General features: G+C 39.7%; 1 non-coding gene across 1 annotated transcript; it reads right to left on the bottom strand.

Annotated features, from left to right (window-relative positions):
* Nucleotides 1-11,431: 11,431 nt before the first annotated feature.
* On the bottom strand, nt 11,432-11,538 carry LOC131232190 (small nucleolar RNA R71). Its single transcript, XR_009164807.1, has one exon. It is a non-coding gene; the product is annotated as a small nucleolar RNA R71 (small nucleolar RNA).
* Nucleotides 11,539-11,772: the final 234 nt, after the last annotated feature.

Below are 11,772 nucleotides of genomic sequence, written 5' to 3' on the forward strand. Positions count from 1 at the left end.
TAGCCCTAGGAAACGATCTAGGGTTGCTAAACTTACGATGGATTCATAGAGATCCTGAGTCAAAGGAACTTTGCATATTAGGATTACATGCAACATCTAGCTTAACACAAAGGATCTCAAGAAGATGGGTGTTTACCTCTCCAATCGGTTAGAATTCGAATTTAGAGTGGTGGGTGTGGGATCTCATGAGGAAGAAAGAAAGATTTGCAAGGATCGACTTCTCTTGGGCCCCACCTTCAACTATGACCCACTTTCTCTCCTTTCCTCCCTTCTTCCTTTCTTCTTTCTCCCTTTTCTCTCTTCTCTTTCCTTTCTCTAGGGCAAATTCGTATGGGGAGAGGGGTGTCCAAAAGAAGCCTTTTTATAATGTCAGATTTGGTGTAAATGACCTCAATGGTTGGATTTTTACTATACTAGCCCTATGGGAGGGTCTTTCTAACCTTTAGGGCCTACTACGGGGTGTACATATTGATATACACCGTAAAATAGTTAGCCCTAATGATGATCTACGTATGAACATATTCGGCCCGCCATTTAGATACACCGATTGACAGATATGATTATAAGTCTATTCAACGGTCACCGATGGTCGATCGGGGCCGCAGCTATACGAATATGAGCAGGAAAATATCCTTACTCCACGTGTGAAGTTTGGTCGTAAACCGATGGTCCGAAATTCACAACTTTGCATAAGAGTGAACGACCAAATTCACTTAAGTTTCAGCACTTCTCATGCACTTATCCTTTGGCTCAAGTTGAGCGGTTCTGGACAGTACCCAGATCCAACTCCCGTGATGGATGCCAAGCCCAATAAGACGGACATTATTCTATAGTTTTGGAACTAGTGGCCCACCAACGAACGGTATAGAGCTTGTTCGAAAAATCAGGACATTTCTGGAATGAATTTGGTAATGAGATTTCTCTTGGGCAATGATTATGGTTTGAATTAGCTATGTTTATAGTGTGGACTATTTATAACTACTGAAAGTGGAGATTTGGTCATGATTACTCTAAACTATCGGTTTTAGGCTAAAAGAGTAATGGGGTTGATTTGGTCTATTAGTTAAGATCCGGGCCTTATCTAACTCAGCTTCGATTAGGTCATGGGTTGGTTAGATTTGGGTCCTATATGAGTAAATCATGGGGCTAAAGTTGATGTTCATGTGATCGGGCAGATTCGTTAGCTTCCCACGGTTGATTAATCGAACTTGTGCGGTTCTTTACTAGTTCCACCCATGTATAAACTATCATTTAGTGCCAATGGTCAGTAAGTAATAATATAAGTTAATTACGTTAAAAAAAAATTTAAGGATTTTTGGAAATCCAAAACAATGAAAATCCAGGATGTTACACCAGATAATCATGTTAAGATGTTAACTAAAAAGTTAGATAGATTGAATACTCATGTGGTGTTAGAAATTATACAGATTAATGTACTTCTGTATAATATGGAAACCGAAAAGTATAAAATTAATCAGAAATCAGGACAGGCTGAAGCACGTCTGAAACGCTGTCCTTAAAGCGTTATTTGCCCCTACTCAAGTGAATTGAGTATGCTGGTAGGTTACAGGCAAATAGCTTCTAGGATACGACGAGCCTGGTGTGGGTCTGCGTTCAGCAAACACGAAGGCCCACCAAATGGAACTCAATTACACGCTTCTGGCAGTATTACAATATAAAGGAAAAATTCCAAAAGAATAAGAAAGAAGAGAAAAACTTCTGCACTGGTTAGTTCAAATCTTCAAGACCACACCGCTGGTCTGTTCTTCAAGCTAAGGTTTAAGCCTTGCTATGTTGTTGAAAAACACTAGAATATTTGAGTAGAGAGGGGCTGGCTGTCTCAGTTCGTATGGGTTTGCTGGAGTGAGTTGAGATGGATTGGAAACCCATCCAGGTCCTCCTTTTATAGGATATGGTGGCTAATGGTCCGAGACTTAAATTCCATTAAGCCATTTCTAGTTGGAAAACTAACCGCTTTATGACCTTTTTGATCAGGCATGGACCATCAAGTTCCGCATGTTGATCGTTTTGGAGAAACAATAGCCTTTAGTGGGCTAGCCATGCGCACTTTGGACCCGCACTAATGGCTCACCTTACCAGCAATGACTCTTTTACCCTCTATTTATACTGAGAGATTTCTCTCTCAGTCCTTTAGTCTCTCTACTAACCAGCTACCCGCCCTTACCACTTAGTCGCATCGCGACTCGCACACGTCTCGCTCCGGTTCGCTCAAGGTCGCGAAGGAGCGACCCTCTGCGACACAATGCGGATGTGCGAAGTGCAAAGTGCGCCACTAGCGCCTCTACAACCACACTGCCTCACATGCCCACGCCCTCGCACCGAGCCCGAGCCCGAGCCCGAGCCCGTGCCCGTGACCGAGACCGAGACCGAGCCCGAGCCCGTGCCCGTGCCCGAGCTCGAGCCCGAGCCCGAGCGCGCGCCCGGGTGTTCCAGTGTTACGCACTGGAACACGTAAGGTCCATAGTCCACGGACTAGGTAAGTAAATATTATAATACTCCACTTCCTTCATATAAACCATAGGTTTTTCTTTTCTCTTATCTATGTGGGACTCTTCCAAAAACCCGTAGAAAAGTATTTTTCAAAAAACAACTTTTTATATTATATTATATTTTATTATTAAAATATTTTTATTAAAATCAATATTTTTGCAACAATCCCCCACTTGATTTTTTATTAAAATATTTTCTCGGTTAAACAATACTGCCAGAATAATTTGCTTATATGCATAAAGAAAGATATCTTTCGATTTTAATCTTTCCTTAGTATAAGTATTTCAAAACTCTGTCGAAATGACTGGTAGCCACAGCTTTGAACCAGTTATTCCTAGATAACAGAATTGAAAATACCACACACATATTCGCTATGTGTTTGTTAGAGTTCCCACAATCTTGCTCAGCACAATTAATGGCAATGTGCTTATCTTAATTCATGAACGATTCCGAGAGAAAAACTCCTAACTCTCATGAGATACGGCACCATCTCTACGTTCATATAGGTGAAATCCTTCCAGTATATCCGTTACTATAAGATTCTTGTCCTTATAGACTGAATTTCATTAAGAATTCTAAGACTCAACCCTCTATCGTAATGCTCAGCACTTATCTATTATGGATGAGGTTCTATAATTTTAATGCTGAAAAACTTTCCACATATCAATGACTTGTTCTTACCCATTAAACTTAAAATCAGAGATTTTCTGACTTTAGGTTGGGTTACCATCACTGGTGGAACTTTGGTTGAAGAGTTTCAACCCCATACCTCTAGATGTAACCTTTACTACCTCTCTCGGTAGAGGTTTAGTGAAAGGATCTACCAGGTTATTGCTTGATTTCACATAAGAAATAGCAATGATTCCATCTCGAATCAATTGTCTAACATAATCATGTCGAAGACTAATATGTCTAGACTTACCATTATAAGTCCCGCTATAGACTCTAGCTAATGTGGCTTCACTATCACAATGTAGTGATACAGCCGATATAGGCTTTACACAGAAAGAAATTTCTAATAGAAGATCCCTTAGCCACTCAGCCTCTTTGCCTGTTACAGCTAGGGATATAAATTCAGACTCCATAGTCGAATGTGTTATGCAAGTCTGTTTCTTGGATCTCCAAGATACAGCTGCACCTCCTAGGTTGAATACTCACCCTGTAGTAGACTTGTTGTCCCCTGCACTCGATATCCAGCTCGCATCGGTATATCCTTTCAATACAGCAGGAAACTCTGAATAGAATAGTCCTAAGTCTTTGGTTGCTTTTAAGTAGCCAATGACTCTACTTATTGCATTCCAGTGTTCAGTACTGGGGTTACTAGTAAACCTACTAAGTTTACTTACAGCATATGCGATATCAGGTCTAGTGCATTGCATAGCATACATAAGACTCCCTATAGCATTCGCATATTCTAATTGTGCAACTATTCTTCCAGTATTTTCTTTTAGCTTGATACTTGGATCAAATGGGGTCTTTCCTTCTTTTATATTTAGATGGTTAAACTTGTTTAGTATCTTCTCAATATAATGAGATTGACACAAAGCATAACCCCCACAATGTTTTTTAACTTTGATACCAAGAATGGTATCAACTTGTCCAAGATCCTTCATTTTAAATACGGAAGATAGAAATCTTTTTGTTTCAGTTACAACTTCCATTTTATTACTTATTATTAACATGTCATCAACATACAGAAAAATAATAACGATGTAACTACCATCTACTTTAGAATATATGCATTTGTCAGCTATATTATGCATGAAACCATGAGAAATTATTTTGGAATCAAACTTCTCATGCCACTGTTTTGGTGCTTGTTTTAATCCATACAATGATTTGACTAATCTACATACTTTATTTTCATTTCCTGGTAGAACGAATCCTTCAGTTTGTTCAATGTATACCTCCTCGTTGAGGTCACCATACAGGAATGCAGTCTTTACATCCATTTGGTGGATGTGAAGATGATGTATTGAGGCTAGCGCAAATAATATCCTAATGGATGTTATCCTAACTACAGGAGAGTAGGTGTCAAAGTAATCTATCCCTTCTTTTTGTCTAAAATCCTTAACTACTAGTCGAGCTTTAAAGGTTTGGATAGTTCCATCTGTGTGATATTTCTTTCTAAATACCCATTTACAACCTATGGGTCTAGAACCTGGAGGTAAGTTAACTAATTCCCATGTTTGATTTGATAGTATGGATTCCATTTCATCATTTATACCTTCTTTCCAGAAAGCTGAGTCTCTAGAGGATATGGCCTCTTTATATGTTTTAGGATCATCTTCTATAGTCATTACTATAGGTATTTTTCTTATAACATTTTCTCTATCTCCTTCTACAAGATGAAAAATGACACGTTGTGAGTCTATATAGTCATCTCCAAGACTTTTCTCTATTCTTGTTCTTTGACTCCTACGAAGCTCAATAGGAGCTTCCACTATCTGTGGAGCTGTGCTATCTGGTTCTCTATTAAGAGTTTGGATTTCATTATCCTTTGACTCCAAGGATAGTGAGTTCTCAAAGAACTCAACATCTCTTGATTCTATTATTGTATTAGACTCTATGTCTAGAAGTCTATAAGCTTTACTATTTTGTGCATACCCTACGAAGGCGCACTTAATAGCTCTTGGTCCTAAGTTAGTTCTTTTTGGATCAGGGGTTCTGCAATATGCAAGACACCCCCATACTTTTAGATATCCTATGTTAGGTTTTCTACCTCTCCATGTTTCATATAGAGATATTTTATATTTTTTAGACGAAATTCTGCTTATTATATGGCATGCTGCAAGCAGTACCTCTCCCCATAGACTTAGTGGCAACTTTGCTCTTATCAGCATTGAGTTGACCATTTCTACTAATGTTCTATTCTTTCTTTCAGCTATTCCATTTTGTTGAGGTGTATATGGTGTTATACATTGATGTATCAGTCCATGTTCTTCACAGAAGTTATCAAATTCATTGGAGAAGTATTTTCCTCCTCTATCACTACGGAGAATTTTTATTTTCTTATTCAGTTGATTCTCCACTTCTGCTTTATATATTTTAAACATGTTTAATGCTTCATCTTTACTTTTTAATAGGTACACATACACATACCTAGAGCAATCATCTATAAAAGTTATGAAGTACCGTTTACCTCCACGAGTATGAATGTCGTTTAATTCACAGATGTCACTGTGCACAAGATCCAATATTAGAGACGATCTTTCAACACTTGGAAAAGGTTTCTTTGTCATTTTGGATCTTGTGCACACTTCACATTTTTCGGTTTCATTATCTGTGTATGAGATTAAACCATTCTTAGCCATAAACCTTATTTGGGCTAGTCTATCATGCCACCATCCAACGAATTCAACCATATACGCAGAATTGCTACTTTCATTCAAACTTAACCATTCCACAAGCATATCCCTTTTCGACAAAATTTTCATTTTTGGACAGAATCAGTTTACCTGACTCATACACCACCCGTATGCCTGGTTTTCCTAGAAGATCCCCAGAAACTAAGTTTCGCCTCATGTCTGGGACGTGCAGTACATTAGTTAGAATCACTTTCTTTCCAGAGGTGAATATCAATTCGACAGTTCCTTTGCCGACGACCTTCGATCGGACTTCATTACCCATTTGGACTTCTTGTCTATCGGTCAATTCCTCATAGGTTTTGAAGGCTAATTTGTCGTAGCACACATGTACAGTAGTGACAGTATCATACCACCAATCTGGAACTTTGCCTTGGATGGTATTCACCTCAATGATCATAGCCACAATATCGCCTTCTTCTACTACACTTGCCTCTTTTTTAGATTTGCGATAGCGGCATACTCGAGCATAGTGCCCGGTTTTTCCACAGACATGGCATGGGCCCTTGAACTTTCCGTTCTTCTTTTGGGTGTTCTTCTTGAATTTCTCTTTATTAAGTTTCAGGGAATCGTCCTTCTCGGGATGTTTGTTATTAGTGTTTTCTACAGCATGTACCTTGGACGAGGTATTCCTGTTATCATTTTTTCTATCGCGGTTACGAGATTCTTCCTCAATCCTGAGGTGTTTCTGGATTTGTTCCAGTGTATAGTCCTCGGTTTTATGCAGCAACTTCTTTTTATAGTCTTTCCACATCGGTGGCAATTTAGCGATTATAGCCCCGACTTGGAATGATTCAGGAAGATCGATTTTTATCGCTTTGATTTTGTTTACTATTAGCTGCAATTCTTGGATTTGGGGCAGCAGCAGTTTATTATCTACCATGCTAAAGTCAAAATACCTAGCGATGAGAAACTTGTTGGTGCCTTCTTCTTCAGCCTTATATTTGAATTCCAAAGCGGCCCAGATCTCCTTTGCTGATGATGTCTGTTGGTACAGATCGTACAGGCGGTCGGAGAGAGCGTTCAGAATGTGTCCTCGACACAAGAGTTCGTCTTCGACTCTTTTGATGCGGGAAGCTACTTGTTCAGGTGTGTCGTTGTCAGATGCTTCAGGTAGTGCTTGCAAATTTGGATCTAATATGTAATAGATCTTCGCGCCGTCAGGAGAAATTTCAGTTTGTCTTGCCATCTTGTAAAATTGGTTCCATCGAACCGATCAAGACGTATCAAGTCCTGATTCATCAACTTGATGAATGAAACATTGTCGACTTCCATCAATAAATAACGCTTTAAGATTGTTGGAAATTATACAGATTAATGTACTTCTGTATAATATGGAAACCGAAAAGTGCAAAATTAATCAGAAATCAGGACAGGCTGAAGCACGTCTGAAACGTTGTCCTTAAAGCGTTATTTGCCCCTACTCAAGTGAATTGAGTATGCTAGTAGGTTATAGGCAAATAGCTTCTAAGGAGTGGGTTTGCGTTCATCAAACACGAAGTCACAACAAATGGAACTCAATTACACGCTTTCGTATTACAATATAAAGGAAAAATCCCAAAAGAATAAGAAAGAAGAGAAAACTTCTGCACTGGTCAGTTCAAATCTCGGTTCAGTTGAACCGTTCTAAACCACACCGGTTGGTCTTCAAGCTAAGGTTTAAGCCTTGCTATGTTTCTTGGAAAATACTAGAATATTTGAGTGGAGAGGGGCTGGCTGTGTATGGGTTTGTTGGAGTGAGTTGAGATGGATTGGAAACCCATCCAGGTCCTCCTTTTATGGCCTATGGTGGCTAGGGATGGTCGAGACTTAAATTCCATTAAGTCATTTTTTGGAAAACTAGCCGTTTATGGCCATTTTTTTATTTTGTGCATGGACCATCAAGTTGTTTGATTTTTTTTGTGAGACAACTAGCCATTTTCTAGTTTGGGCTAGCCATGTTATTGGGCCGGCTAGAACTTAAATCCAATCTGTTTATTTTTTTATATATCCCTCTATTTATATTGAGAGATTTCTCTCTCGATCCTTTAGTCTCTACTAACTACCCAATAGTTAGCCCGCACTCGCCACGCTCGCTCCGGTTTAGGGTCAAATTTGCATATCGGACCCTTTTTTACTGGATTTACAAACATGAATCTTTTTGGCCGGTTTAAATCGTGTTTGTGATGCAGTGTACTTACGAGACTGGAAAAGGATGATAAAACCATGGATTTACGCTCAGGAATCATTAATCTAAAGGGACAGACTCTAGGGGACCGAGATCGATGATTTTATACAGCCGAGATTCAAGAAAATCACATGTGTCGCACTAAAGAGGCTCGAAATTGGCTCAGAATGTGAGATCACAGAGTTTCCACCATCCGTTCTGCTCGAAGCTTCATATGCGGTCTTAGGACCATAAATTAACCGTACACGTCAAAAATCAGCCATTGGATCTTTGTGGAAATGTCTCGACAGACGGATCAGCCCACAAATTATCAATCTGGGGCCCGCCTGCTATCTCGAAATACTTCAAGTTTGGTGTCAACCGTTTAAATTGTGTGGCAAACAGGTTGGTCGGAGCTGATCTCTCATATACATCAGCGTGGGACCCACATGTGCATTGCACATGTACAGCATAGGTGCACTAGCCGTGCACGGCATAAAAGCAAGATTCAAATACGTCTCTGACCGAGACTCTTTCCAAAGCGCGATTTCTTCTTCCAGCGTCCGCACACGGACGTGCGGACGAATCTTTGTGGGCCCCACCACGCATCAACGGTCAGATCCGGACCGTTTATAAGATACACGTGCCCCCTATCACTCAGGCCTAGGTGGAGAAACTTTACAATATAATCAGAGACTGTTTTTGATCGTCCAAACAGAGACCCAAAACCGATTCTGATCTACCGGTTTTTCACGAAAAACTCGGTGGACGGAGTGGATTTCTCAAAAGAAAATCAAAGTGGGCCCCACCAACTTCGACAGCGAGCCCCGCGTGCGCGGGCCCTGTTTCCGCGTCCGGTCGAGGCCGGGATTTGCGAGGTATAGTGGGCCACGATCATCAGTAATTTGAGGGATCCATACCGTCCAATATGTCCACAGGGAGGCTAATATTCTAGCCAAGATCTCGGAAATGATGGATGCTTTGATATCCCGCCACAAATACAACCCAAACGCAGGATATTTTGCGTATTCCACTGTGCATGCGGACGCGGCTGCGTAAACGGCCGTCCTTCTCCCCCTCCGCAACAAATTAAACTTCAGCATGGAGTCTTCGGTATTGGACGGACCAGGATATAAAGGAAGGAGGGCTACGGCTGCTGAGGAGGGGAAGATTGGGAGAGAGCTAGAAGAAAAAAAAAAGGAAAAAGTTTGGAAACGGGGACAGGACAGGGACGTGGAGTGCACGGCTGACCTTGGGTTGGAAAAAAAGGGCTGCATGTCAAGGCTTGTTCTGCTGCTGCTGTGCGTAGAAGAGAGGATGCACGTGATCTCAGGAGCAGGCTTGGATGATTGAAGGAGAAAACAGGGAAATTCTTTGGTTTCCTTTTTCTTTTCCTTTTATTGATTTTCTTCCTTTTCTTGTGTTTATTTGTTTATTTTAACCCATTCATGTGTGGCTAAACCCCTTGGCTAGGGCTAAGGGGTGAAGCTTGTAGCGTGATGGGAAGAATTTTATGCCTTTAATTCTATTTTAAACTGAATGGATTTGGTATTGGGTTGATTTTATGGGAATATTTTTAGTTTTTTTAATGGCATGTTGTGACTGAAATTACAATGGGCTTGCAATGGCTTTGAATATTCCTTTCCTTTTTATGTTTATGAAGTCAGGAACCCCTGTTGTTCATCATTGTCCCATGGGCATGGTAGGATGACAGTACCCTTCCTAACCTTCATAATCATGTTGATTGATTGGTAATTAGATTAATTCTGTTGTTTGCCTTGTCCCATGGGCATGGTTTGGTGATGGAATCCATTCTAATTCATCCATTCTTCATCTCTTGAAACCTATATCAATGGCAGTACAGTAAAGTTCCATAATTTGTGATCCTGGCATACGATCTCCCTGATCTCTACAAGTGGATCCTCTGAATCCCTAGTTCCCTTTCTCTGAATTCCTTAAAGTCTTAGATAATTCTTCCACAATTATTTCTTAAATTCTATTTGGTGTAGATCACATCTTAGTCTAGTTCTAGTTCTACTTGGTTTCAGATAACGTACAGGTATCAGTCCCTGTGGATTCGACCTCGGTCTTACCGAGTTTATTACTACATCACAACCCTGCACTTGGGGTGTGAACAAGTTTTTGGCGCCGTTGCCGGGGACTGATAGTTACGATTTTCTGAAATTAATTAGTTTTAGAATTAGGATAAGATTAGGATTTTATTAACTTTAGTTTTAGATTTTTATTTCTATTTGATTTTTAGAACTAACTTGTTTCCTGTTTTGTAGGATCCTGACATAAAATCTCTAAATTGGTAATTCTTTCCTAAATTCTCTACTTTTTCTTTTTATAAAATTAGGGTTTAGATTTTAGAAACTTTCTAATTCTAGTATCCTCTGTTCTGTAGGAAATAGTTTATTTTTAGAATTTAGGTTATTTAGAAATTGACTTTCTATTTTGGTTCTATTAACTTTCTAATTCTAACACTTTTTGAATCTAATTCTGTTTCTTAATTTATTTTTAGGATTTTTGTTTAGAAACTAACCTTCCTATTTTTTTAGGCCTTTAAGATAGAAATCTCTATTTTGGTACACTCCTTCCCTACTCTCTATTTTTCAATTTTTCTTGTAGTAATTTACTTTTTAGTTTAGGCTTTCCTAGTTTCTTTTAGAAATTAATTTACTGTTATTTTTCTTTTAAAGTATCGTTTCTCTCCTTTATAGAATCTAACTTATTTTTGTTTTATTTTGCAGGTCCTTAACTTAGGAGCTTCAATTTGGTAATTCCTTTCCAATTCTCCCTCTCTTTCGTTTTAGATTTTTTTTTTTTTTCCCTTCTTTAGGATTAGGCTTTGAATTGAGGGCTGCGAGTGTTTCATGCCCAAGTGGGCCCGTGACGACACTCGCGTCTCTTTTAAGGAGGAGTGGTTGAGGTTGACTATCCATCGCGGATTAGACAGCTCGAAATCCCGAGTTAAAGGTTATGGGAAGACCAACCTCCCTACTTCCACCCGGGGTGGAGGATACCCAGATGAAAATGAGGTGCAACAGGCACCCCGCCTCGTACTTTACGAGATTTTTTACAACCGGCGGGAGTGAGTACGCCTCATGCATGATTTTTCCGAAAACACGGGACAAATGGACATCAAGGAGTTATCCAACTCCTTCCCAACTTCCATGGACGTGAATCAGAGAGTCCATATTTACATTTGAAAGAGTTCGATGAAATTATAGCTACATTATGTTTTCCTAATGTATCTGAGGATACAATTAGGCTGAAACTCTTTCCTTTTTCCTTGAAAGAGAAAGCTAAGACGTGGTTACATTCACTGCGTCCTAGATCCATTGGCACATGGAACGACATGCAGAGGGAATTCATAAAAAAATTCTTCTCACATCATAAAACGATTACCCTCAGAAAAGCAATCATGAACTTTGCCCAAAAGGAAGATGAAACATTCTTCCAATGTTGGGAAAGGTTCAAAGATTTAGTCAGTTCATGCCCACAACACGGATTTGAAACGTGGCGCATTACAAATTTTTTCTACGATGGACTGACATCTTCCATGCGCCAAATGGTCGAGACAATGTTTTATGGAGAGTTCATTATTAAAGATTTCGACGAGGTATGGGTCTACCTCGTCTGTTTGGCTGAACATTCACAATCTTTGGAATATTACCCAAAGTCGAACTCCACGTCTAGGCCAACTCAATTAAAGGAGAAAGGTGGATTATATTCTTGAAAGAAGAG

The sequence above is a fragment of the Magnolia sinica genome, chromosome 17 (assembly GCF_029962835.1).
Source record: "Magnolia sinica isolate HGM2019 chromosome 17, MsV1, whole genome shotgun sequence".
Lineage (NCBI taxonomy): Eukaryota > Viridiplantae > Streptophyta > Magnoliopsida > Magnoliales > Magnoliaceae > Magnolia > Magnolia sinica.